Below are 17,803 nucleotides of genomic sequence, written 5' to 3' on the forward strand. Positions count from 1 at the left end.
TTCATGACACCCAGAAGGCAGCAAAATCACACGCAAAATTTACAAAACCTTCCATCCTTTCAGCAGCAAGACATTTATGTTGTTGAACATAACACCACTATTACCATGTCCAAATATTCTCAAACTATTTATGACTCTACAATTCTAAAGAATTTGATACAGAGTGATTTAGCCTAAGCTGAGTGCATTAGTACAGATAACTGTAGTTGCTGCAATACCTAAATTTTAAAACCCTAGTGGTTTGATAGATGTTTATTTCTTGCTCACATAAAGTTGAGTATCATGATCCTTATCTACAAGTGACCTTCTACAGGGACATTCAAGCCCCCAGACCCTTTCCATTATATGGAAATGACTACTTCTGGGGCAGCAGATTTGTCTACATTCATCATGTCCATAGGAAATGGAAAAAAAAAAAAAAAGATGAATGCATACCTGCTTCTGAATCACTTTGATCTGGCACTGACACATATTTCCTCTATTCAAAATGCACTGGTAAGAATTATTTACATGGTGTTATCCAGATGAAGGAAGAGATGAAACTGGGGCCAGAATGTCATTTCTAAACATATCTCTACCCCTTGGTAGAGAGTCACAAACTTCTGACAGACATCTAGTCATCTCTTCCATACTAACTCCAGCACAATGCAATTACTCATGTGAATAATTCAACATACATTTAAGTATACAAGTACTAAGCAATTGTGCTTTAACCCTTTCATTGTCAAAGCAAGAAGACACAGACAGTCAAAAGCGATCTCCAGTTCTTTTATCTCATAAACACTGAGGAACATGCATGCAGATACAGAATTGCTGGGACTCATACACTAACTTGCTTTTCAAAAATGAATTTGAAAAATTGATTTCCTTGGATCATACACCAAAAAGGAGTGATCTTTGGAGTTTAGACACTTTATTTAGAATTTAAGTTTCAGAAATCATACTGTTTATGGTCAGTTGGGCTTTTCAGCAAAGTCACTGAGCCAGATTCCTCATCTGGAAACAGTTCAATAAAAGTATACCCTTCATAATTTTTTAGAGGAACAATGCATACTGGTAAATTGCATGCCATCATGTGCCTTTGCTCAAAAACTTCTAACTCCAGCAGATGCCCCATTCACTTGTGCTATACACAGATAAACATTTCAAAAATAGTTGTTTCTCCTTCCTTACCAGATATCTTTACCTCATTTTTCTGCATTTGGGTTCTCAATTCCACTGCTCATTATTACAGATGTTATAATCTACATTTTGGCAAACACAGTAGTCAATTCCCCATCTCCATTCTACATGACTTCTGAGAAGCACTTGACACAGTTCACTACACTCTTATTTGAAACATTTTTCTTGAAAGCTTTTGAAGATGTCTCAGGATTTTTACTTTTCCAATGGGAATTATTTTCCACTTTTCCTTTCTCGTTAATTCTTTGTTACAGACTTTTAAATGTTAGAGTACCCTAAGGAGCTCTCTGGTGAACTGCCCTGTTTTCCTTTGTTCCTAAGTAATCTAATCTAATTACAAGATTCAAGGAAACAAACTGAGAGCATTCAAACTTATATATCCTCTCTCTTGACTTAGACATTACAAGACTTAAGCATCCAGCTAACTACATTACATCTCCATTGGGATGTATAATTGAAAGCTCCTATTTCATGTGGCCAAAATCTAATCATTGATTTCTTTTTCCAAATCATGTCAATAACATCCACCTAGATTTTTAAGGATATATATATCTCATATATATGAGATATATGTGATATATATGAGATATATATATATATATATATATATATATATATATATATATATATATATATATATCTCAAGGAGTCATTTTGATTCATCTGTCTATTTGAAAACCTACATCCAATCTTTCAGTGGGCATTTCTGGGACTACCTCCAAAATACATCCTAGATAAGACCTTTTTTTTTTTCTCCACGCATCTCTGTTGATACAACCCTGTGCAAAGATGCTATCATCTCTCTCTTCATCCTTCATAGAACAGTCATCTATGGATTAATATTTTAAAATTTTAATCAGAGTTATCATTTACCGTTAAAAATCCTCCAGCTTTTCTTTCTTGGTTGTTTATTTTATGAGATGGGATCTCGCTCTAGCCCAGGCTGGAGTGCAGTGACACAATCATAGTTCACTGCAGCCTTGGACTCCTGGACTGAAGCCATCTTCCCACCTCAGCATCTGGAACGGCTGGGACTACAGGCATACATTACTAAACGTGGCTAATTTTTCAGTTTGTTTTGTTTTGTTTGTAGAAACAGGGGTCTCATTTTGTTGTTCAGGCTGGTCTCAAACTACTGGCCTCAAACTACTGGCCTCAAACTACTGACCTCAAGCAATCCTCCTGCCCCAGCCTCCCAAATTGCTGGGATTACAGGTGTGAGCCACCACCTCAGGCTGCCATTTTATTATTATTACTATTAAACAAAAACTCTTCCCATAGCCTATGGGCTCTGCATGCTCTGGCCACTGTCTACCTGTCCAAAGTCGCCTCTCTCCTGTTTCTCCTTCTTTCACTGTGTTCCAGCTACAGAGACCTCATTCTAACATATTTAAAGCTCATTCCCTCTTTGGTTACTCACTCCTCTTTTGTTCGGGACACTCTTTCCCTAAATATTTGAATAGATGCCTCTTTCTCATCATTTAAACATAATTCAAATATCACCTCTTCAGAGTGGCCTTTTATGATCACTCTAGTTAAACTACCCATTAAAATTGTAAATAAAAGTGATTTTTAACCTTAAAAAAGAATTATTAGTGAGGAGTTATAGAAGTAATAGGAAACATACAAGCAGCAAAAGTTAAGAAACACTAAATTGGATGCCTGATGTCCTATAACTCAGCTCTGTTACTAATTTTCTGTGTGACTTTAGGTAAGACTATGTTTTAAATCTCTAGAAATCTGTTTTCTAAAATAATTAGAAAACTACATAAATTACTAAAGATATTTCTAGTTAAAATATTCTGTAACTTATTCTGTTTTACTTATATTGAGAAGCCTAGAACACAATTCATTAAATTGTATCACTTCAAAGATCATTCTTAAGATAAACACAATATTTATCTTAAAGAGGGAAGGGCGTGGGGACAGTTTATAACTAATTGGGCTAAGCTGGGAGACAACACACCAAAGAACAAGTGTAGAGGATACTGTGACTCAAACAGTAATATTTTGTTATGTTAATTTCTGAATCTTTTACAAGGATATGGATCAATTTCCCAAGATTAATTGATATTAAGCAATATATGGCCTTTTGTCTCTGGTTTCTTTCACTTAACATAATGCTTTCAAGATTCATCCATGTTGTAGCAGGTATCAGTACTTTTTAGGGCTGAATAACATCACATTGTATGGTTATACAATGTTATATTTATACATTCATCTTTTGATTTTTGAAAATATAAATAAAGTTTTAATTACTAAAGTAAGACCATAAGGCCATTGATTTTGACTGAATGACTATTCTTGGTTATTTAATAACTCATGGATTTTATTTTATTACTAAAAATATTAAATTGTGTGGGTTTTTTTGGTTTTAGGAAAAATATTTACATAAAGCAGACTTCACATTTTTGTCTCTCTCTCTCAAGAGTGCTGTGTGACTACATTGAACATAATTGTGACAAATTCTGAGTGACTATTAAAATTTGTTCCATGTATTCATTTTCTCAAATAGTTCTGAAATAAGTCACTGACTGAGTCTTAGAAATTGTTTCTTGTACCTCATAGAGTCAATGCCACAGATTCAATAGATTCTCTTATATACCTGGTTCTCAAGTAGAAGTGAGAAAAAATAGATTATCATTGTTTTATTTCAGCATATTTTTATTGTGGTAAACAATGGGTAATATAAATCTACCATTTAACTATTCTGAAGTATAGAATTCAGTGGCATTGCGTACATTCACAATGTTGAGCAACCATCCACTATCTAGTTCCAGAATTACTTCATCAACTCCACCAAAAGGCATTAAGCAATCACTCCCTATTTTCATCTCACCCCCAGCCCCTGGCAAGTACTCATTTGCCTTCTGTCTCTATGTATTTGCTTATTTGGGATATGTTATATAAATGATAAACAATATGTGGCCTTTTGCCTCTGGTTTCTTTCACTCCATATAATATTGTCAAGGTTCATTCATGTTGTAGGAGGTATCAGTACTTTTTGTGGCTTAATAAAATTACCTTGTTCATGTATTTTGTTACCACATTTTGTTCATGCATTCATCTGTTGATGGGCATTTCAGTTGTTTCACCTTTTGTTTATTGTGAACAGTGCTGCTATGAACATTCATGTACAAATCTTTATTTGGATATCTGTTTCCAATTCCACCTAGAAGTGGAATTTCTGGGACAAATGGTAATTTAATGTTTAATACATTGAGGAACTACCAAACTCTTTTCCAGAGTGACAATATGTATCTTTTTCATTTTATGACAGTTTCAATTTCCCCACATTCTCTTGTCACTTTTTATCTCCTATTTATTTCATTACACCATTCTAATAAAAGGTATGAAGTGAAATCTTATTGTAGTTTTGATTTGCTTTTCCCAATGACTAATGACATTGATCATCTTTTCATGTGCTTATTGGCCATTTGTATATTTCCTTGGAAAAATATCTTTTCAGGTTATTTGTTCATTGTTGAATATGGTTTTTCTTTTTGTCTTTTCATTGTGGAATTTTAAGAGTTTTTTATATATTCTAGATATTAGGTACTTATTAGATATATGATTTGCAAATATTTTCTTTCATTCTGTGGGTTATCTTTTCATTCTCTTGATAGTGTCCTTTGATGCACTTTTTTTATTTTGGTGAAGTCTAACATATTTTATTGTTGGTTAAGCTTTCTGCATTATATTTAGGAAACCAATGCCAAATCCAAGAGCATGAAGAGTCACTCTTATGTTTTATTCTAAGAGCTGTAGAGTTTTAGCCATTACATTTAGGTTTTTGATCCATTTTGAGTTAATTTTTGTGTATGATATTATTTAGTGCTCTGAGTTAAGTACAGAACAAAAAAGGATGCAGTTAATCTATGATAAAGGTCAGTGATTAGAAGGGGAGGAGGTCCTGTCTCTGGTCTCTCCCATGTCATTTACAGAACAAGAACAACGTGATAGTTCATCTATAATCTAAGAAGCAGAAGTTGCAACTACGTGCTACGTGACTCAAATCACAGTCACGCCTCTCTCAAGTCTGAAAGTGTTTGGGGTGTTCCAACAGCTTTTAAATTTTTTAATTGATTTTTATACCAGTTACACTGCAAGTGTTGCCATCTCAAAACTAACTACTATGACAGAAAGGGAGAGTGGGCAAAGCTAAGTCAAAATGCTGCAAAACTCTCTCAGTCCATTTATATTATCTTTCTTCTGTTTAAGAATTCACATGGTTGCTGTAAACATTGGACTGTCTTCCAGAGTTCTGATGAAGTTAGTTCTGACAATTGTCAGGTTTTTCAGTGTTTCTGGAGTGGGACAAAACATTAGAGGTGCTTACTTGACCATTTTTGCTGACATCACTCCTATCATTGGCTCTTGATATAGAATGTAAAATTAGTTGGAAATTCAATATTTTGTATGATAGAGATATAAGTATAGATATAGATATGAATACTTATAGTAGCTTCCCTAATCCTGTGTAACAAACATTGCAATATGAAGTTGTCAAACACTATGTACTTTTAAAAAATATTATCTTGATGTTTATTATATTGCAGATGAGTGGTGTGTGTATACTCTTTACCTGTTCCTGTGGTCAGAAGTGAAACTGAATATATCAAAGGCACTTTACACTTAGGCGCCTCGGTGTAGACAAGAGAGGTAGATCAGTAAAGAAGCAGCTATTTAGCTGATGTGAGTTAGGAATTGCTGTATATTTATTTGCTTATCTGTTTATTTTTTGGTGGGAAACAAATGCTAAATTCTTGTCCAATTAATCACCGTTGCTTTTCTCTGAAGAATTTTATACAAATTAAGCAACAAATATGAATAAATGGGTCATCATAAATAGCTATGCAAATATTTCATATCTCAAAAGCAATGATCTGTAGCTCAGAACTAAAGACTGAGGCTAAATGTGGGTCTTCTACATATCTGGAAGTCAAAATCCAAAACTTTGTATCTTATTTCCTTTGTTGATCCACAGGGGAAAACAAAAATAATAGCAGGAAGAACCTCACCATCAGCTCAGGTGAACAGATGGAGTGAAAATGGCTAGTGCATCCTGTTATTAGCAGACCTTGAATCAAGTTAGACACCCAATCAATGGAAAAAGAGGAAGAGAACAAAAGAAGCAGAGATTGCTATAAAAGCCTCTAGGTAACGTGGAACTGTAGCATGATTCAAACCTGTTTTATACTTTTTCTAGATAGTCCTTAGGGCCATAAAAGCACATTTTTGAAATACACCAACTTAGAAAATGAACAGATATGTTACTGCACATTTTACAGCTGCACTTACTCCCCTCCACATATATACATATACACACAGAAGCACACACACATATCTGCTTAGATATTAGGAAAACTAGTATTTCAAAAACAATGAAACACAACGTCATTGAAGCCCCATGTAAAACTTGCATGTTGCTATAAGGACAGTTAACTTGGCACTCGCTTAGATGCATCACAAATGAAGTTTACTTTTGGATAAATGGGATCATTAAAAAAATACTAACTGCAACGTGGTGGCAATAAAAAATAAAGTAACTGTGCAAACATGAGGCAAACTTTCAGTGCATCTTCTACCATGACATTATTAATAGTAATATATAATACACAGGAAGGGTAATTTCTCTAAGATGCACAAGTGTCAAAAGTACACCAAGTACAAAGAGCATAAAGATCTATTGCTAAAAAACTAGGTAAGTTGATACTAAATATCCAGAATACAGACAGAAAGCTGATTGGCAAGTTCCAGGGGCTGGTGGAAGAGAGGGAGTGACTGCTTAATCGGTAACAGGTTTTCTTCTGGAGTGATAAAAATGTATTAGAAAAGATAAAGAAGGGAATGATGGTACAATATAATGAATATACTAAATGTCACTGAATTGTGGACTTTAAACTGGTTAATTTTAGGTGATACAATTGTTTTACAATAAAATATAAAATATATTAATATAAAACATATTATATATATAAAATGGTTGCAGCAGAGGCTACTTTTAGTTTATAAAAATAATGTTTCTCTTGATGTCCCCTTAAATTACATACATAGCTGTACCTGTAAAACCCTGTAGGCAACCTATTAGCCTTCGAAATAATGTCTTTTTCCCCCCATTTTCTTCTCACCCAATAAGTTCTCAAGTCTGGTTGAGTCTAACAATGCATCAAAGGTAGAATGCTTGCTCGTTAATTTAATACCCCATCAGTTTGAATTTACCCCCTCCAATTTAGTGACTGGTGGAGCAAGAGATTGAGGTGGGAGAGGAGTACCATCTTGCATTGCCTTATTTTCCTTAGGTATCCAAGCTCTCTACCTTTGCCCTTGCCTACTCCTTACTTGTCTAGTAATCCTGAAATGATATTATAATGAATTATTACATGGTACAGGAAATAAAATGAAATATTATTTTCTTTTTTTTTTAACTGAGACGGAGTCTCGCTCTGTCGCCCAGCCTGGAGTGCAGTGGCCGGATCTCAGCTCACTGCAAGCTCCGCCTCCTGGGTTCATGCCATTCTCCTGCCTCAGCCTCCCGAGTAGCTGGGACTACAGGCGCCGCCACCTCGCCCGGCTAGTTTTTTTTTTTTTTTTTTGTATTTTTTAGTAGAGACGGGGTTTCACCGCACTAGCCAGGATGGTCTCGATCTCCTGACCCCATGATCCGCCCGTCTCGGCCTCCCAAAGTGCTGGGATTACAGGCTTGAGCCACCTCGCCCGGCCTGAAATATTATTTTCAAAGAATGTTTTTCTTCATAATAATCCATAGAAAAAAATAAAATATTTATAAAAGAACACACGTTCTCAAAATCCAGAAGAAAGGAATGGCATTTAATCTCATCTAGTACAGTTTTTGAGCTCATCTGTGTAGAATTTATACAATAGCCTCTTAAGGATGTTTAGACTTTATAGTAGCTGAAACAAGGTCATGTAATTGTTTTGTCTTAAGAATAAACAAACAAATGTACAAGAAAACTAAATGAAGAAAAAATCAATGCAAATAATACATTGTATAGAATGTTAGAGTCAATGAGATCTAAGAGACTATTTATTAAAATCTAAACAAATTGTTAAAAGTAATCATCTGACATCCTTTATCAATCTGGTGGTAAGGCAGGCTGAAGCAAAAATAATTATTTTCTTAGTTCAGTAGAGCGCCTCCCTTACCTGAACAATAATCTATTACAGTCCTGCAGGAATTTATGGTTTGCAAAGTAATGCACTAACCCTGCCACCTTGGAATTTATGACAACTTTTGAGTCAGTCATGACCAATGTTGCAAAGATGAACAAGGTAGAGCAAATCTGACTTACTTTTCCTTGCACAATTTTTGAGAATTAACAAATGAATAAAAAAGCTCAGAGAAATAAAGTTGTTTGCAAGACATCACATAAGTACTAAATGGTACACATTTTAATTCAGGTTTTCTGTCTTCAATTGCATACCTTTCACACCATGCCCACTATTGACACAGGTAGGGATATTTTCCCTCAGTGCTTATTATGTCTCATTATTTGATGGGATCATTTTATGACAGTGGTGAGGCTTTAAGTGAATATTTTGTTTAATCAGAAAAAACTTTAAATCAGACCCAAAACTGACTTTACCATCAGTGGCACTAAATAATTAATTAAAAGTTAAAATTCAGCTAGAACTTTTTGCTTAATTACTTATAATACATGAATTTATTAGAATATAAATAATGAATCTCTATAAAAAGGAAAGAAGCTCGCAGTTATTTCTTGTCAACAAATTACAGCATATTTTAATTATAAGAAATATGATGAGTATTTAATCCCTATTTTTGAAATGAGGACACTGAGATTCATGGTTTTGTTGTGAAGTCTACATAACACATTGGACAAAAGCACCTATCACACTATCTGGCACTACTAGTTTCAATGGATGTTCTCAGTATACGTGCCATTCTTGAGCAGAAAGTGTATACATTACACTTAAATTTCTTAGACTACATTTCATCAAAGGCAAAACCAAAATTCTGAATTTTTTATGATTAAAAATATAGTTTATAATATATTTCAGTAAATTTTTACTCAGATAATTAAACTCACCTATATATTTAAAAGAACTAAAGTAGAAAAACATAAATAGGAAAAATCTAGTTATACTAACCAATGTATTTAATTTCAGTTTGAAAAGACTGAAAAAATGTGCACTACTATTTGAAAAAAGTGTTACATAAAAGCCTTAGAAAAATAAAATATTTTCAAATGCAAATTTGTTTTTTTTTTTAATTAGGGAATATTACAAAACTCTTCCTAATACACTACTTGAAATAATCATATACTATAAGGTAAATCAAAACTTAACAAAATATGTAGTACTAAAACAAAATAGAGGCAGTCTCAAATTGTTCTTATTTCTACTTGAAAGCTCTCAAATTATGTCTTATAGGTAATATTATTAATATCAATACACTGTTAGCTACTTTGTAGACATTTGATTTTTAACTATATATATACACACACATGCACATATACATATATATACACACACACACATATGTACATACATATATATGTATATGAGGAAGGAAGATTGTTTTAGGCTAGTAGTTCTAGACTGACCTGGGCAATATAGCAAGACCCCATCTCTGCAAGATAAATAAATAAATAAAATATCTTACTGATCCACATCATCTCCAACTATTATTATTTTAATTGTGCCAGTCAAATGGCAAAAATATTATAAAAAATTTTACAAATTTACAAATAAGTTTATAGTGCAATGAAATTTCACTGAGTGAACACACACAGAACCACCAAGCAGATCTAAAAATAGGTTCTGACAGCAGGATATAAAACACCCCTGCCTCTCATTACTACCATCCACTAAAAGACAACTATATTCTGTTATCAAACATCATTGATTATTTTTACTTATTTCAATATTACATTAAAGAAAACATACAGCATGCATATTTTTGTCTGTTTTGTTCAACTGTATGTTTGTTTTTCATCATCTGTGAATCATTCTTACTATTTCATGTGTCAGGCATCGTTTGTGCTTTATGTTATTTTATGTGATGACTATTCATTTGACTGTTGAGACAAATTTGGGAGTTTTAGTTATTGGCTACCAGGTAAGGATTTATGTTGGATATATACATATGAGGTGACTTGCTGGGTCTTGGGAAAAGATGATCCAGTTTTTATAGGTGTTATCAAAAGTTTTCCAAGATGCTTGAGTAATGTACTTTACACAGTAATTTGAAGAAATTCCTTACATATATTTGGAATATAAATCCTTTGTCAGATATATGCATTGCAAATATCTGCTCCCTTATTGTTGCTTACTTTCATATTAACACACTGCACCATTTTTTCTTAAATGTTTTATTACAATGTTTTTATTCAACTCAGTATTATTTGTAAAAAGAACTTTTAAATGATTGTGCCACATATCCAAGTGTAATAGCTTTAATACAGCAGGATATTCATTTTCACTTTATCTCCTGAAAGAACAAAGCTACTAGGAATCTGCTTTTTCCCAAGATTAATCAAATATTGGAATATTAATAATCCTACCTACAATGTCCATCTAACAATAAATAAATAGAATGGGTGATGTAGTTAAACAAAATGTGTATTTCATAAGGTTTGCGATACAGCATTATAATAAGAAAAGTTAAGTTGTCCAGGTGCGGTGGCTTACGCCTGTAATCCTAGCACTTTGGGAGTCCAAGGCGGGCAGATCACTTGAGGTTAGGAGTATGAGATTAGCCTGGTCAACATGGTGAAATCCCATCTCTACTAGAAATACAAAAAATTAACTGGACGTGGTGGTGGGAGCCTATAATCTCAGCTACTGGGAAGGCAGAGGCAGGATAATTGCTTGAACCCAGGAGGTCGAGGCTGCAGCGAACCGAAATCACGCTACTGCACTCTATCCTCAGTGACAGAGTGAGGCCCTGTCTAAAAACAAAAAAACAAGCAAACACAAAGTTAAATCGCTACTGGTGGAAGAGATCCGATTTACCCTGAGTTACTGGTGGTGAAACCATACCGGTCTCCAGCAATTTCAATTCTTGCCTCTTACGAAGAAAGAATTTGACAGAGGGGCATTGATACGGTTTGGCTGTGTCCCCACTCAAGTCTCACCTTGAATTTTAGTTTCCATAATCCCGTAATGTCATGGGAGGGACCAGGTGGAGATGATTGAATCATGGGGGCAGTTTCCTCCATCCTGTTCTCGTGACAGAGACTTAGTTCTCACGAGATCTGATGGTTTTATAAGGGGCTTCCCCTTTGCCTGGACGCTCATTCTCTCTCCGGTCACCACCTGAGAAGGACCTGTGTGCTTCCCATTCTGCCATGATTGTAAGTTTCCTGACCTCCCCAGCCATTCAGAACTGTGAGTCAATTAAACCTCTCTCCTTTATAAATTATCCAGTCTTGGATATGTCTTTATTAGCAGTGTGAGAACAAACGAATACAGGCATAAAGCATATAAGGGACCAAGGCAAGTTGCAGAGCAGGAGCGGAAGTTTATTTATAAGGCTTTGGAACAGAAAAGAAAGGAAAAATCACTTGGAAGAAATCCAAGAGGGCCCCTGAAGGTCAAAGAGAAAAGGAGTGTTTAACCTTGATCTTAGGGCTTTATAGGCTCACCTCTTTCCCATGATTCTTCTCTTAGGGTGGGCTTCCCGCATGTAGCGAGTCCCCTTGACCCTCGCGAACTGAGCACACACAGTGTGTTTAGGAAGGTGTATGCATGTCCATCTGAGGCTTTCCTCCTTTTTCCGTTGGAGTGCACCTGGAGAGTCATATTCCACCACTTCATCTTAGTGCATGTGCCCGGGAAGTTTCTTCTCCCTGGCATCTGCATTCAATGAACATTTTAATGTTAATACCTGTGGGTCATCGGGAAATGACTTCTCCCTGGCACCCTCAGTGGGCTGCCAAATTATCATTTTTAGGGAGGCATTTGTGATAATTGACGAATCATCACCTGACATTCCTAGGGGAGGAGGGGAGAAGAGCCCTCTCCTGCCCCACTCATGCCTATCTAACTACCTGTAACAAAATTATTTCTTTGTTTTTATATTTTCATATTTTCAATCTATTTTAGTTCCAGCTTTTGTAAAATATATCCAGCATACTCATACACACATACATGCATGCATACACATTAAAAATAAAATATTGTTTCATTATTGATGGCCACAATCCTCATTTCTCAATGCTTTTATTTCTTCATGCTCTATTAGAATGCCAGGATTGTTTAACATTGGCTTATTACGTTCCTTTTTTACTGACCCAGCATACAGTATTCTCTTTCATTTCTACTCTCATTTCTACTGTTACAACTCTTATTGATTCTTCAAGGACTAGCTCAAATTCAACTACTCCCTGAAGCTTTTAATGAATAACCTGAGTTTTGAATTATATTCTACTTCAGGTTGTAAAATATTTCTCATAATTTTTCACTCAACTATATCTCATATTAACTTTTGCCTAATATTTTTGTTTTTCAAGTAAATTGTAAGTTTTTAAAATGTAGTGGAATTTTTAATTTTTTTTTTGTTTTATGTAACATCAAATAATCTTGAGTACATAATAGATGTCTATTTTTTTGAATGTTGGTTAATTAATATGTGGGACCTGATCATAAAAATGAATAATTTCAATTACTGTATTAGTTGATCATAAATAAATGATTACTTCAAACAGAGTGTGGTAGATGGAATAATAGTCCACAATGGTGTCCATGACCTAATCTCCAGGATCTGTGAGAGAGAAATAAAAATACTAGAGTTATTTTCATCTTAGTAGCTTAAGATACAATCTATTTTTTTCTTCAGTCAGATGGACAGAAGCTAAATCACACCCTGAGATACACACTGTATCAATTCTGTCATCTCAGTTTCTTCTGTTGTTATTACAGAAGCTCATTATTTTAGTCATCTAATGACCATCAAGTCTTAGTTTTGTTCAAACAATGACTACATTACTATTGTGCTTTTCAAATATCTTCTTGTTAAGCTAAGTGGAATGTTATCATTTACCACTATATTTTTGCCACATATATCAAATGTTTATGGAGGCTGAGGAAAATAAAAACAAAATAAATAACATTTTGAATTGTAACTAAAAAAAAAAAAGTCAACCTTTAAAACATCAAATGTGGTAACAAGAGATCATCTAAATTTACTTCCTTTTTCTAACAGGAATATTTGAAAACAACATTATGATATTATGTAATGATTAGAAAAAACTGTTTTCTGATAAGGGGCAAGGAATTGACATCAAGGAGCATCTTTCCTCATTTACATTATTTTCAAATCTTAACATAATGTGCAAAATAAACTCTTTAGGGCTGATGCTCAGCAAAACTTGCTAGTTCATTCCAGCTTTTCCTTTTATGATATTTTCTGAGGATTAGTTCTGAGAAGATACACGTAAACCTAAAATCAAAATTTCACTAATCTTACAAACACAAATAAATGATCCTTTTTTTTTTTTTTTTTTTTTTTTTTTATACCGAGTCTCACTCTGTCACCCAGGATAGAGTGCAGTGGCGCAATCTCGGCTCACTGCAACCTCCGCCTCCCAGGTTCAAGTAGTTCTCCTGTCTCAGCCTCCAGAGTAACTGAGACTACAGGTGTGCATCACCACACCTAGCTAGTTTTTGTATTTTTAGTAGAGACAGGTTTCGTCATATTGGTCAGGTTGGTCTCGAACTCCTGACCTCAAGTTATCCACCCGCCGTGGCCTCCCAAAGTGCTGGGATTACCGGCATGAGCCACCGCTCCAGCCACAAATTATCTTTTCTGAACCAAATTGAGCTTTCTGAATCCAAGGGCAATGAAACACCTTGTTGTGGAGGCTATCATTCACCATTCACACTTTAAATGCTTTGCAGCATGTTTAGTTTAATAGGGTCCAAATATTTAGTAAATATCAACTGTAGTGCTTTTGGCAGCAATACTTATAAATGTCCCCCAGTGGCTTGAAAGAGTTAATATGCTTCACTAAAGAGTAAGATTATTATCAAACAGCAAAATGATAGTCCCACTAATTAGGAACTCATTCTCCCACTAAACTGGTTCTTTTAGAGATTACAATATAATTTTCCCATTAAGCGCTCTTTGATATGCTTGAAAGAGGGCTTATTTGAAATTCCTTTTATATTGAGGATAGAGAACTCTATGCACCCTAGTCTTTGTTACAGTGTTTTTGAAATGCAAAAATGATTGACTATGGCAATGGTGATGCATGTTGTTTGCATATGAATTGCTGCACTTCAACTATTTCTATTTCATCTGCAAAGTACAAATTAACCACTAATACTATTGTCCTCCAAATTAGTAAAGAAAAATTTAAGATGGTTATATTTAAAGCAATAAATATTGCTTTAATAGAGCTTCAGAATCCAAGTGTCTATCTATTAATCTATTATCTATCTATCTATATCTATCAATATATTCTGAAGCCTTTTTTGCCTTTTTAAAATTTGGCCTTAATAAAGAAATCTCAGTGACTGAATTGAATATTAAAAGAATCACATCATATAATCTGTAATTTGTATAAAATCCTATAGAAAACAACCTTGAAGTATCAGGATTTGTTAGGAAACTAATGTTAGGTTTAATCAAACTAGAGACAAACACCGTATTTTGTAAAATGTTTGGGAACACTTAATGTCTGCTAGTTCTTCCAGCTGTCTGATGAAGTGGGAATTAATATTTGCTTTTGTGAACAAAGACTTTAGATTAAAATCTCAGGAGTGATTTCAGCCTATCGAAGTATTTTGAGGTGCCATAATAGGCCAGTGCCTTATGAAAGTCACACAGATGAATAAGCACACATAAATAAAGCTTGTTTAAAGTTCATAAGCAGATATAGACTTTTGAGGAATTGTGATTTTTTTATAGGACAAAAGTAATAAAATATCGGAAAGTGTATTTATCATATTTTGTAACTATTACCAGCTGGATAGAAAATTTAGACTAATTTGGAATAGGTACTATAATAATATTTATTATGCTATTGGTAACTATCAATGCAAACTCAACTAATAATCTAAGTGACAAAGAATTTACAATTATATGTGATTAGGTCAGCATTTGGCTAGATCTAAATTCTGGGTACACATTAGAATCACCCAGGGAGATTAAAATACAATTTTATTTTCTGAATTAATTGCTACTAAACTTATCTTCTTGGCAATAACAATTACAAAGTCTAATCAGCCAAAAATAAAAAAATGTTTGGAAGCATTTTATTGTGAGCAGAGTAGGCAGGAATTATAAAGAATAAGGAAGCAAAATATTTAAATTGTATTGCCCATGATCACATGCCTAATTTTGAAGGCCCAGTCATGGAAAATAAAACTTAGTAGAATTAGAGTTAAATATTGAAGTCCAGATCTCTTATAGTGGCATGAAACTGAACAGGAAGATCCTGGTTATAAGCAGTCCCCAAAATGGGAAGCCCTAAACTGCAAGGTCAAATCTCCCCAAATTCTTGACTAACTATCAAGGTTTAGGGAGGAAAATCCAATGGAGAACAAATGCTGGAAAGCTAAAAACCCAAGCAAAAATTTCAAGAGATGAAAAGACAGAATTCAGAGTTTTAAGTCTCACTGAAATTACCTGACAGGTTCTTCTTGCCAACTACAAAAACAACATCAAGTCACTGAGATCATGGCATTGCAGTAAAGAAAGACTTTAAGGGACATGAGGCTGACCCATATGGGAGAACCAAATTATTACTCAAATCAGTCTCCCGGAAAACTAGTGGTTTTCAAGGATAGTCTGGTGGGCAGGTGGCTAGGGAATGGGTGCTGTTGATTTGTTAGGGATGCCATTATAGGGGTGTAGAAATTGGTTCTTCTGTGCAGAGTCCACTTCTGGGTGGAGGGCCAAAGGGCTAATTGAATTGAGTTGTGGATCCCAGTGGGGTCAGTCTGAAAAACATCTCAAGAGACCAATCTTACATTCTGCAATAGCAATGTTATCAACAGGAGTAACTGGGGATGTTACAAATCTTGTGACCTCTGGAACAATAAGTGGTTATCATTTAACTAAGCCTATATGTTGGCAGAATCCAGGCCCCTCTCATAATTGTATCCTTGTGGGCTTTTACTAGTTTTACAAAGGCAGTTTAGTTTTGAGAAGCGCTATTATCATCCTTGTTAAGGTTAAACTATAAACTAAATTTCTCCCAGTTGTAGTTTGGCCTACACCCAGGAATAAACAAGGCCAGCATAGAGGTCAGAAGCAAAATGGAGTCAACTATTTCAGATTTCTCTTACTGTCATAATTTGCAAAGGTAGTTTCATCACCAGCATAGATGTGCTTTATAACATCTTTCACTACGTTCCAGACTGTCTATCAAAATGAAAGAAGAGCCTCAAGTTTGGACAAAAGAACAAAACCCAGGATTGTTAGTGTCAGGCCTCTGAGCCCAAGCTAAGCCATCATATCCCTGGTGATCTGCACGTATACATCCAGATGGCCTGAAGCAACTGAAGATCCACAAAAGAAGTGAAAATAGCCTTAGCTGATGACATTCCACCATTGTGTTTTGTTTCTTCTGCACCCTTAGAAGGTTCTTTGTAATTCTCCCCATCCTTGAGAATGTACTTCGTGAGATCTACCCCCTGCCCGCAAAACATTGCTCCTAACTCCACCGCCTATCCCAAAACCTGTAAGAACTGATGATGGTCCTACTACCCTTTGCTGATTCCTTTTTCAGACTCACCCTGCCTGCACCCAGGTGAAATAAACAGCCTTGTTGCTCACACAAAGCCTCTTCACACGGATACGTGAGACATTTGGTGCCGAAGACCCGGGTCAGCAGGACTCCTTCGGGAGGCCAGTCCCCTGTCCTCACCCTCACTCCGTGAAGAGATCCACCTGTGACCTCAGGTCCTCAGACCAACCAGCCCAAGGAACATCTCACCAATTTTAAATCGGGTAAGCAACCGCTTTTTACTGTCTTCTCCACCGTCTCTCACTATCCTTCAACCTTTCTCCTTTCAATCTTGGCTGCACCCTTCAATCTCCCTTCTCTTAATTTCAATTCCTTTCATTTTCTGGTAGAGACAAAGGAGACACATTTTATCCATGGAACCAAAACTGCAGCCTTCAATCTCCCTTCTCTTATTTTCAGTTCCTTTCATTTTCTGGTAGAGACAAAGGAGACACATTTTATCCATGGAACCAAAACTCTGGCACCAGTCATGGACTAGGAAAGGCAGGCTTCCCTTGGTGTTTAATCATTGCGGGGACGCCTGCCTGATTATTCACCCACATTCCATTGGTGTCTGATCTCTGCAGGGTCACCTGCCTTGGTCATTCACCCACATTCCCTTCGTGGGATCTCCCTCTATTGTCCTGGCTGAAAGTTCAGTGGCATGATCTTGGCTCACTGCAATCTTCTGAGGATCAAGCCATCCTCCCACCTCAGCCTGGGGTAGATGGGACCACAGGCACACACTATCACGCCCAGCTATTTTTTGAAATGATGGGGTTTCACCATGCTGCCCAGGCTGGCCTCAAACTTCTGAGCTCAAGCTTGCTACCCGCCTCAGCAACCTAATGTTATGGGATTACAGGTCACCACGCCTGGCCCCTATTGATTTTCTTAACGTG

The 17,803-nt window shown here is 35.5% G+C and overlaps 1 long non-coding RNA gene across 1 annotated transcript in view; it reads left to right on the forward strand.

Annotated features, from left to right (window-relative positions):
* LOC144334808 (uncharacterized) overlaps nucleotides 1-17,131 on the forward strand; it is an 816,293-nt gene extending 799,162 nt beyond the window's left edge. The window contains exon 3 of the long non-coding RNA XR_013405048.1: nucleotides 16,958-17,131. This is a non-coding gene — a long non-coding RNA (uncharacterized LOC144334808). The remainder of the gene's footprint in view (nucleotides 1-16,957) is intronic.
* The last annotated feature ends 672 nt before the right edge of the window (nucleotides 17,132-17,803 follow it).

This window comes from Macaca mulatta, chromosome 15, assembly GCF_049350105.2.
Source record: "Macaca mulatta isolate MMU2019108-1 chromosome 15, T2T-MMU8v2.0, whole genome shotgun sequence".
Taxonomy (NCBI): domain Eukaryota; kingdom Metazoa; phylum Chordata; class Mammalia; order Primates; family Cercopithecidae; genus Macaca; species Macaca mulatta.